We start from the raw sequence: 11,602 nt of genomic DNA, 5'->3' as shown, positions 1-11,602 counted from the left end.
GTATGTATATATATGTGTGTGTGTGTGTATATGTATATGTATGTAGGGGAAAAGTAAAAAGAGAAAATGCACATTGGATATAAAAGATAAACTTTGAATCTCTGTGAAGACCTGTTGGGGCAAGTGAAAGCGAAATCGTGATGGCACCTGTGCTCAGCATCGCCTTCCTGGAACATGTAAAGACATTCGAGCGAGATTGTTGCCAGTGCCGCTGGACTGACTCCTGTGCAGGTGACATGTAAAATACACCATTTTGAGCGTGGCCATTGCCAGTACTGCCTGACTGGCCTTCGTGCCGGTGGTACGTAAAAGTACCCACTACACTCTCAGAGTGGTTGGCGTTAGGAAGGGCATCCAGCTGTAGAAACTCTGCCAAATCAGATTGGAGCCTGTTGCAGCCATCTGGTTCACCAATCCTCAGTCAAATCGTCCAACCCATACTAGCATGTAAAGCGGACGTTAAATGATGATGATGATGATATATATATATATATATATCCTTACTTTTCATAAAAAGCCTGTATTTTTTATATCCAATGTGCATTTTTCTTTTTACTTTTCCCTTAATTATACCATGTGTTTTCTCTTTGAAACCTCAGCATGGCCGCAGCTCTAAGCTGAAACTTAAAAAAATATATATATATATATAATCATAATCATCATCATCATTTAAACGAATGTTAACTGATGATGATATATATATATAATGTAGTAAATGAGTATGTGTAATTAACACAAACCATCCATAAAAAAACATTCTTTCAAATTTAAGTCACCACTTCAGATGTCTGCCATCCATCTGTGATCAGGCCTTAAGCTCAATTCAGATGGCTTTGTTAAGCTGCTGGAGACTGTGGTCAAGTCTTGACTGGAAAGCCATATGTGTGGCAGCAGGATTCTATTCTTTGCCATACCTCCAGAAATAGTCAGAAGTGATTGTCAGAGAATTTCTGTAACTTCACCAGCCTCAATTTCTGGCCCCTAACTCCCCTGATTGTAATCCCATGGATACTATGTATGAAGCGTGGTTGAAAAAGACAGCATACACTCTGCCTGCACCACCGAGACCAAATCAGTGGCTAAAATCAAGAAAGGGTTTGAAGATCTTCCTAGGGACACAATGAAGTATGCATGTTCCAGTTCCAAGGTATATTGAGGTTGTGGTGGACGCTGATGGCAGCTACTTTGCGTAAATTATTATCTCTCAGCCGTAATGAGTTTGATTTTTTTTAATATTTTTATTTTTGAATGGGTTATTTTGTTTCCTTTCTTTTTTTAATGCAAACTGTCAAATTTAGCTCGAACACCTTGTATAAATGCTAAAGAAGTCATTGAGACTTGGCCAGTGCACTTATGAGATTACTTTGTACTCTACAAGACCAAAAACTCTTTAACATAGATTTACTTCTGTTCGCTCAAGGCAACATAAGAGGGTAAGAAGAAAGAACAATTACAGAAGATGAATTTGAGAGAAACAGTAATTGGGGTAAGAATATGATAGGAGAAATGGTTTTTTTGAGGTGAGAGGATGGTAAAAGAGGGAGTAATAGAAAAAAGAGACAGCAATGGTAGGAAGTAATGAAAGAGAGACTGTAATGGTGACTACATTTGCTGGTGAGAGAGAGGTCAAGTGAGTAGAAATGAGTGATGATAAGAGAATGATGGCTGAGAAAAATAAATAGCTTTGAGAAGAGGAGTTGATAACTGACAGCACAGAAAGATAATGATGGGGTGAATCGGATACAAACAGTAGATATCTTATGTATCCTAGCTTCCAGTACTACTACCAGTTCAACATTCATTTTGCTATGTGTCATAAATCATTGTAGTCATTTTTTTATCTTGTGTGTTAGGTTCAGCACCCTGAAGCCAGTTTACACCACTTTGTCCCATGTATTCCTAGGTTTCCGCCTTCCACAGTTTCCATCTACTTTGATTGTTTTGCACTTTTTATTTAGCTGTCGTCCTTCATGTACATCACATGCCCATACCAGTGCAGCTTTATTTCTTGCACACTCCATCTGATTCCTCTTGTATCCAGTTTATCTTTTAGCTCACTAACATTATACATCCAGTAGGGCATTCTTATTTCATTTTTTTCTGGTATTAGCAACCTATGTCTCGCTATCACCCAGTATTGCAGTTCACACCCTTGTATCATGCAAGAGAAAAAAAAGTCCACCTTACAAAGAAGCTTTCAGTTTTTCAAAAACTTTCATCTTTACATGTTTTTTTTTTATTTGTTTACCATTTTTGTTTACGTTCTTGTCACCTTATTTTAGTTATACTGGATAAAATAATTATTATTCTGTTATTTTCATAATATATATTGTAGGACAGGCAGTATATTTTATTATCTTTGGCATTTTACAAAAATTCTGTGATATTGAGCACATTGTTGGTTATGTAAAAAAATTCACCAATTTAGGGAGCTAAGAATATATTATGTAAGGGGGTTATGGTAGCTCTGTATTATTGCAAAACTTGAATGCATGTAACTGACACTAAATTTCTGAAGCACAACTGCAAAGTTTAAAAAAAAATTAATAATGATAATCCATTCTATCTCACATCCTAGAAATAATAGTAAAATTGCTTTTATAAATGAAAATTATGCTATTATACTGAATGGTATGGTTTTGAGTTCCAACTGAAGGAAGTTAGTTAACTGTTGCAAATATCTTTTTATAGTGAGTATATATCAGAAATGAAGATGATTTTTGTGCAATGTAAAAATCTCTTTGACTGTATCATATTAACAACAGAGCCTTTGTTATAGCTCTCATCCACTTGATCTCTATCAGTTGAACACAGATATTATTACCATTGTACTTTCACTTCTGCTGAAACTAGTTCTTAAGTAAATTAATATGAAAGATTATGACTCTCTGTTGCATTCAGATGACTTTTTAAAATTTAACTTACTGAAATGCAATTATATTATTATTGAACGTTTGAAAATAATATCTCTGATTATGTTTCTAAACATCATATTGTTAATTCCATTCTAACATTGGTTTTGTTTAATTTCAGGAACTGTTTTTTACTTGGGAAATGAAATTTTTAAAAAGCTGTAGAATTTAAAGCAATCATACCTACAGTCAACTCTATTGGATGTAATGCCAATGTAAATAACAAAGAAAAATTGTAAAATGTTGCACCTCTGTATACACCAAAATATTAAAGAAGAACTGGCTTGTAAAAGTAAAAGATCATACAATTGTGAGATGTGTGGTAGTCTCTGGTAGTTGTAGTTTAAGAAGACATAAAATGATTCACACTGGTGGAAAACATTTCCAATGTAAGATTTATGGTAAGACATTGTTAATGAAATGCAATTTACTGAAGTATAAATTATCACATACATATGAAAAGCCATATCAATGTGGGATTTGTGAAGAAGGTTTCTTACTGAGTGGTCACCTAAAAGAGACATGAAATGATCCACACAAGTGAAAAACCATGCCAATGTGAGATTTGTAGTAAAGCCTTTTCATGGACTGGTCACTTAAAGACACACATACTCGTTCATATAGGAATAAAATCATACCATTGAAATTTGTGATGAAGCATTCTCATTAAGTTGGAACTTCAGAAGTCACAAACTGACACATGAAGACAAACATCCATACCATTGTGAAATCTGTTGTAAAGAATTGTTGTCTAATATTGCCTTAGAAATACACATCTTGGTTCATACAGAAAAGAAATCATACCATTGTGATATTTGTTCTAAACATTTTCTTTAAAATGTAATTTAACAAAGCATACACTAACTCACACAAGAGAGAAATATGATATTTATGGTAAATATTTTCAGTGTAATATTGAATTGAAGAACCATAAAAAATATTCATAGTAAAGAGAGGATCAATGAAGATGAAATTTAAATCAAAGTGTTCTAATACACAAAGAATTTGTTTAGACAATGGCATATGCCAATGAAAAAACTTTGGCTAGTAAAACTCATTGAAAGAATTCATTTAAAATCCAAAGTGGTTCACACTGGAGATCAGTTGTCTAGAAAAGCATTCATTAAATAATGCTGCATAACACAGAAATCACAGTAATGAGGAATTTGTGATAAAATATTTTCATTTCTCATTAGCTTAAAGGAGAAACTATGTGATTTTTTTATAATGTTGAAGAGCGTAGGCTCGAAACATTAAAGACTTTTTCACTTCCCGAGCGTTATACTAATACATCTGTTTGTTGTCTACAGCACCTGTCTTCGTCTTTTGTTTTTTTTTGTGAATTCTCCTGATATATATATATATATATATATATATATACACAACTAATCAAAGGACATACTAAGTATGTCTACCTGCTTGAAATAACAATCAAAACTCGTTATTAAATCGCCAAAAATACACTGATAATTACTACAGAAATCAAACGAAGGCAAAATTGGTTAAGACAATCAACTTACGTGTATGTGGATTTACGTGGACTAGTTTCTGCATTGGCGTTTATATGCCAAACCTTCTTCAGCATGTATCACCATAGAAGTGATCGTTAACCTGTTCCTCCTGAAATCTGTGCTGCTAAGAAATCTGAAGAAGCTAAGGCATGTTAATGTCAATGCAAAAACTAGTCCACGTAAATCCACATGTACGTAAGTTGATTGTCTTAACCAATTTTGCCTTCGTTTGTAAAATACTAGAATTTGTCGTAGCTAGAATATTAATGTCATCTACATACCTACAGTAAAACAAAACAGTTGTGGATTGTTTAGCCAAGGATTGTTTAAGTTTTCTGTCCCACCAGGTTATGAAGAGACTAGCCACACCGACATCAATGGCTGCACCTTGAACCTGCATGTATAGTTTCTTGTTAAATTTTACTATGTAGTTCTTATGCTAGCCCCTATTGCATATGCAATCATTCTTTTCACCTGACTGTTGTTCTCGGCGTCCTGGGTGGGTATGGTCCAGCCACTCCAGCACTCTGTGGTACTTTTCTTCACTGCTAAGGTGTTGGTAGGTGGTGTTATCCTCTGTGACCCGGTGGGGTAGAATCTACTAAGGTCATAATTGTCTAGGTAGTTACAGTCATAGCTTAGTTTAAGGAGGAGGCCCAGTTCCCTCGTGTTGACTTCGCAGAACTCTACCTCACTCTCACAGATAATCTAAATGCATTTTTCCCACAGCAAAATCTTTATCCATAGATGGGTAGAGTGAAACTACATCCATACTACCCACTACACAACCTGTGAAGTCGTTGGAGTGGTTGCAACTACTGATTCTACTGAGGAGATCCTCTGTGCTCACACAGACATCCGGGGACATTTCAATAAGTGGTTGTAACACCTGTTAGTAGAAGTAGGATAGCCTGTAATTGCTGGAGATATTCGTTTCGCAGACAGGCCGGGTTGGGAGCCCCATAACAAGGTTTACGTAGGGCTCATGGTCCTTACGTAACTCGTATAGAGTAGGAACATCGTTGTTGAATGGTTGGAAATTTTGTACAGCCCGTTTCCTGGGTTGCAGTATGTTGCACCAATTCCCATGTGTGCTTTGAGAAGTTTGTCCACTCATGTTCCTGTAATGCAATTTCTCTCATGCTACTGATGTGTTGTTGCATGGTCTGGATTTAGTTCTGTGGGCTGCCTATCCTGGAGGAGGCACACTAATTCCCTGTTCCTATTTGCTGTTTCAGTTTTTGTAGGCCTTTGGCAACAGATGAACTGAGTTGGTGGGTCTCCCCCTCATTATGTTTGTCAGTGGTTCTGTTATACCAGTCTAGGATGTGTCAGAGCCTATTTTTAGCTACATACAGGCATACATACATATGTGCATACACATGCGCACAAACAAACAAACAAACTAAAAGAATGTAAGGACCATGCAACCAGGTGAGGTGACGAGGAATGGCTCCTTTAGCACATCGCACGTTCGATACAAATAGAAAATATGAAAAGAGGATAAATGAGTATGAGTGCCAAAAGGAAAAGAGAGACATAACCGGAGTAGAAGGTTTAAGAGAAGGTTTTATTGATATGTCAACTTCTGTGTCTGTGTTTGTGAGTGCGACATATAAACACAATAATAGACAGGCCGTCATGTAAACAAAGTGTATGTGTATACAAACGTGTGTGCGAGAAATACAGAGCGTAGAAAAGAGTCTATAAGGACGTTAGAAGAAAGTTCAGACACAAGGATGGGGAATACCAGTTCGTATCCAAGGTACACAGTGGTTGAGGTGCTGTAACAAGAAGTTGTGGCAGCAATGCAGAACCGAGGAGAGGCACATGTGTAAGAAGTTGTGGTTTCAATGTTGCTGCCAGTTACTTGGTACAGGAGGTCTCGCAGAATGTATTCGCTGTTAACCATGGTGAAGCAATTCACAAACAGTGTGGTGATAGAACCTGTGCAGGTGCTGTTGGTGGTGTGTACGCAGAGAAGTTTGTGTAGATGATAAGAAGCTGGAGGTCCTGAATGCTGGACGAAGTGTTGACGAGTCTCCATGTGCTGCTGTGTCGTCGCTGGAACTGGCTGTGTATCTGTGGTCAGCGGCTAGACCTCAGAAGGTCTGGAGCCGAAAGGACTGACAGAACTGTGACGGTGAAAAGCTAGCTATTTATAACATACTGTCGGCACAAACTGGGGTTCAGAAAAGACTGTCTCTCGCGACCTTATCTGAAGGCTGCAATTGGTTGGGTTGCATCTTGGCGCGCAATAGAACAGGAGATAAACTGCGCCAATACCTACCAATCAGAGTGGTGGACACAACGGGGTCCAAAAGTGCGGCTGAAAGTTAGCTGTTATCCACTACGTCCGCATCCATGTATATATAACAGAAAGAGAGAAGTACGCTACAAGAACGCAGCTCCAATAATAGACAGAGTCAATGACTATTGAAAAGGTTACAAGAAGCAACGGAAATTTTAGTAAAAATGAATAAGTAAATGAGTGGAAATCGAACCGGTGAGTGTATTAATTAGTAAGGCATTAAAACAGAATGACTCTCCCCAGTCAACAGAATATGCTTCAACAAAGGAATTCACATAAAGAATCTTGCAAACCAAATACAAAAATGTATGTATGTATGAAATAATAATAATGACATATGGACGGAAGTTCATAGGCTTTATTAGTTCATCACATCATATGTTTGTACATCCCACACGATCACAAGGTAACAATTGTTCATATTCATACTGTTACGCCACACGCAACCTCCTGAAACCACCAACAGGCTCCAACATTTTCAATTCACAATAATAAAAGAAAATGATAAAAAAGATAATATTCATATTAAGGATGACGTCTTCAACTACATTTCGTGCTTATAGTTCATAGAGTATATATATAAATTGCTGATAATGATGATATATCAACTATTATAAATTCCTCTTACTCTTTGGATCATTTGTCATTAATTTGAAGGTAAGGAAGGTAAGGAGGTGAGAATCCAAAATTGCGAAATTTAACTCCTTAAATATGAAGAGGAATTTAAGAACATACACCATTCAGACAATGCCTTCAGTATTTTATGAAAGTCATTCAATATAACAAATTTTTGCAGTCGAAAACAGGGGTTTGTGTAGAATATCACGTTGAGAGCACCGGTTCTCGTCCGATCACCGAAGTTAAGCAACGTCGAGCCTAGTGAGTACTTAGATGGGTGACCGCTTGGGAAACCTAGGTTCTGTAAGCGTCACACACTAACGGCGGTGCATCAGCCTGGCCGCAGCTCTGAGCTGAAACTAAAGCAAAAAAAAAATAGTGGGATGTTTTTTTTAGGTGGTGGGTACAAAAGGCAGTCTTGCCACATTTCACCTGGCGTGCTAACGATTCTGCCAGCTAGCCGCCTTAATAACAACGGTGATGATGGTCATGGTGATAATAATAATAATGATGATGATTTCTAATTTTGTCACAAGGGTAGCAGTTTTGGGGGAGGGGATAAGTCGATTACATCAATCCCTGTGTTCAACTGGTACTTATTTTATCGACCCCGAAAGGATGAAAGGCAAATTCGACCTCGGCGGAATTTGAACTCAGAACGTAGCGACAGGTGAAATACCGCTAAGCATTTCGTCCAGTGCGCTAACGAGTCTGCCAGCTTGTCACATCATCATCATTATTATTATTATTATTATTATTATTATTATTATTATTATTATTATTGTTATTGTTGTTGTTGTTGTTGTTACTACTACTACTACTACTACTATTATTATTATTATTATTATTATTATTATTATTAAAAAAATTTTTACTAGCTACAAGGGCTAATATAAATCAAAACCTTAAAGGACAACACAAGACGATATACAAAGGGCTTTGCAGAAAAAACAAAAAAACACATTCGTGTAAACATCTGATAACAATAAAAAAAACAATGTAACAAGTAAAAAAAAAACTCCCAATAGGGGAGGCACTTTAAAGGTTACTCATGGAAAAACCCATAAAAGCACGGGTACCTGATCAACAGGACAAGAGTCCTTCTCCTTTTATACTTTCTTGTTTCTTACAGGTGTATTCTCAGAATTGGTCCATCCATACTGGCCATTTTTCTGACATCCACCCACCTTTCAACAAATTTATTAGAAGGCACTTCCTTCTCTACCTTCACTTTCCTTTTCAAGTAGAACTTGAAAAAGTTGATGAGATCTTGGCCAAAGAGGAAAGTGTCTGACTTTAGCCATTTCAAATGGGCCCACCATCCTACTTCTTTCGCTACAGCCACCAGACAAATGAAAATTGCCTTCCCCTCCTAGAGGAGGAGCAATCTTCTCTATAGGTTCAGCTGATAGTCGGATCCTTCCTACATGTGACAGCAGCTGTTCGACATAAACCCACAGGTCAGCAATGCTCGGGCACTGGACGAGTGCGTGCAGAATGGTTTCATCGCTCTGAGCACACCTCGGGCAGGCCTGGTTGACGACACTTCCGTGCCTGTAAAGTTTATCTCGAATGGGCAGCACCCCTCGATAACACTGCCAGGCGAGGAATTTCTGGAAGTCACCCATAGGCCCCGGCCCAAAAGTTCTCTCAAACAGACTTGTTAGTTGATCATCATTGACGCTTAGAGTTCCCCCGAGAACGTCGTCGCACTTTTCCTCTATAAAACGCTGGAGTGGAACTACTACCAATCGCATTACTCTTGTTTGGGTCCTTTCTCCCGTTTTGTTGCCAGTTGCAGTAGACGTCTGCTAAAAGGCCCGCAAGCAAGTCTAGCATTGAAATGTAAAGTTTATGGAGCAGATCATCCAAACCTGGCGATCTGCCTCTCGTGCAGCTTTTCATTGCTTCCTGTACTTCCCAGGCTGTTATTGGTCTTTCGCTGCACTCCACCTCGTTCGCTGAGAATCGCAGCAGGCCGTCCAGGTACACACCGAAGTCTGCCCCATTATCCATCCTTCTGCTCGCCCCAAACAGTCAAGCAAAGTGCTGCTAAAAGGCTGCACACATCTGCTTCAGTTCGAACACGTCACGCTCGTTATGGTCCACCAAAGACCGAATGCTGGCTATGTTGCTACTTTCAGCCTCCGCCACTCAGGCCCATCGAGTGGCTTTAGTCTGCCTCCCCGCTTACTGAACGTGCTTTAGCTCTGACAGTGCAGCCTTCGTGTTTGGCATCAAAGTGTTGATCGAGGGCCAACCTCGCTGCCAACACGTCGGTTGCGATGCTTGTCTAGCTCTTCGTCTGGCTTTCTAACTAAATCTCCCTCTATTTTATATTTTTCTACAGCTAAAGCCTTAATAAACCTAATTGATTCTACTCTAATTGCCCTCTTAAGAGCAAACAACCAGTTGTTGTTGACGATTGCCCCTGTCAACGTCTGCTTAACTAATTTGCTAATCCAGTCTCGTTAAGCTTTGCACACTGGTAACAATGCGTTTAGCTTCCAGTAACCGGGATCCTTTCTATGAAACCAATCTAAATCGACTGTACAGATCACGAATTTGTGTTCTGTGTAGCCGGCTATGTGAAATTGTGGACACCCTATGCTGTCCTTATCTTCTGGCCTACAGAAAATTCTATCTAGATACGATCTAGATAACCCGATGCGATTTGTCCAAGTCCACATTGGCACATTCGGGTTATCTAGTCGGTATGTGTCAGATAGTTGAAAGCGTCTGAGCAGGTTGATGAGGTTGTTGCACCCCTCCTATCAGATGCTCTCATTCCCACACAATCGAAACGTTTGTCTAAGACAGCGTTCCAATCTCCTACAAGCACTAAAGTGTGAGACGTTCCCAGGAAAACCTCCAGACGCTTAAAATAATCCGACCCCTCTGCCCCTGTCGGAGCATAGGCAGCCACCAGTCTGAAGGCACCACCGTCACTGCTGTTCACATCCAAGACCACCAACTTACTTTCTGGATTCAGGAAGATTGCCTTTATTTTCAGATCCAAGCCTTTCCAGAAAAGCACTGCAGTACCACCCCCATCCATTCTCGGCCGACACGGTGATAGAAAAATTTCGTATCCGCCAAAAAGGGCTGTGAGGTCCCGCGGGTCGGAAAGCCTGGTTTCACTAATAGCTGCTACATCCACATTGAAAGACCTCCGGTTGTTTAATACTTTTCCAAGTTGACCCAAGGCCCTTGACATTTATGCTACCAATTCTGAGCACAGACATGTCAAAAGTTTTTTTACGAAGGAGAAAAGCTCTACTTAACACTGCTGTCTGGTAGAGTGGCTCCCTTGTGCTTTGGTGTGGGTATTTCCACAAGGTTTTAAATATTTTTTTGGAGAAAGATTTTTGAAGCGACCCAACATCTTTTGAAAATTTTGTTTTAATAATGCTGTAATTGTGTTGTGCGATTTTGAAAATTAGTATGTGTGGTGGTGGTGTGTTGTATGTTGGGATAAAGTCTGCCATTGTGCTGTCTGTGTTGTCTTTCAGATATGTGACCAGGTTTGTGTTTATGGCTGTGATGTTTGTAGTGCTGGTGGGGGTCTGTGTGTGTTGGTGTTTGAGGTGGTAGTGCGGGTGAAGGTGTTGTTGATTGTTGTGTGTGCATGTTGCTGCTGTTGTTGGGAAGATCCGCTTCTTTGCACCTCCCCACCTTTTCAATTATCTCTTTGCTCCTTTTGTTTCTTTTCTTTTTCAGGGGCAATGTGTGCCACTCCCCATTCTCACCATCAGCAACAACAACAACAATGATGATGGACAATGATAGTAGTAGTAGTAATAGTAGTAGTAGTAGTAGTAGTAGTAATTTGGGAAACATGTAAACACTACAAAATCAGCACTCCTGCTTACTGGTATGAACATCATCCTGAGTTAGTCGTTGAAGGTAAGAATGTTACTATCTTCTGGGATTTTCCAATCAACATCGACAGAACGATCCTTGCTAATCGACCAGACATATTTATTAAAGACAGGAAAGAAAATACTTGTAGACTAATAGATGTAAGTGTTCCCACTGATAAAAATATATCAGTAAAGGAATTTGACAAAATAAAGATCTGGAAATTGAAATACAAAAGATGTGGCATCTTAAAGGGAGAACTGTTCCTGTTACTGTGGGTGCCCTTGGTATGATAAGAAAGGGATGTCAGAAACATCTAGATAATATCCCAGGAGAACCATGTCTCAGAGAAATCCAAAAGATTGTGCTGATAAGTACTACCCACATCC

The 11,602-nt window shown here is 38.9% G+C and overlaps 1 protein-coding gene and 1 pseudogene across 4 annotated transcripts in view; both read left to right on the top strand.

The window, feature by feature from the left end:
* LOC106879975 (zinc finger protein 708-like) overlaps nucleotides 1-4,222 on the top strand; it is a 10,540-nt gene extending 6,318 nt beyond the window's left edge. For all 4 annotated transcript variants that reach the window (XR_001410690.2, XM_052968999.1, XM_052968998.1 and 1 more), the window contains one exon: nucleotides 3,034-4,222. The gene's annotated coding sequence lies outside the window, so the exon portion shown is untranslated. The remainder of the gene's footprint in view (nucleotides 1-3,033) is intronic.
* A 3,320-nt stretch (nucleotides 4,223-7,542) lies between these two features.
* Nucleotides 7,543-7,662, top strand: LOC128248190 (5S ribosomal RNA; annotated as a pseudogene).
* Nucleotides 7,663-11,602: the final 3,940 nt, after the last annotated feature.

Source organism: Octopus bimaculoides, chromosome 6, assembly GCF_001194135.2.
Source record: "Octopus bimaculoides isolate UCB-OBI-ISO-001 chromosome 6, ASM119413v2, whole genome shotgun sequence".
Taxonomy (NCBI): Eukaryota; Metazoa; Mollusca; class Cephalopoda; order Octopoda; family Octopodidae; genus Octopus; species Octopus bimaculoides.
Note: the sequence above shows the minus strand (reverse complement) of the source record. Positions and strands in the feature narration are given on the sequence as shown.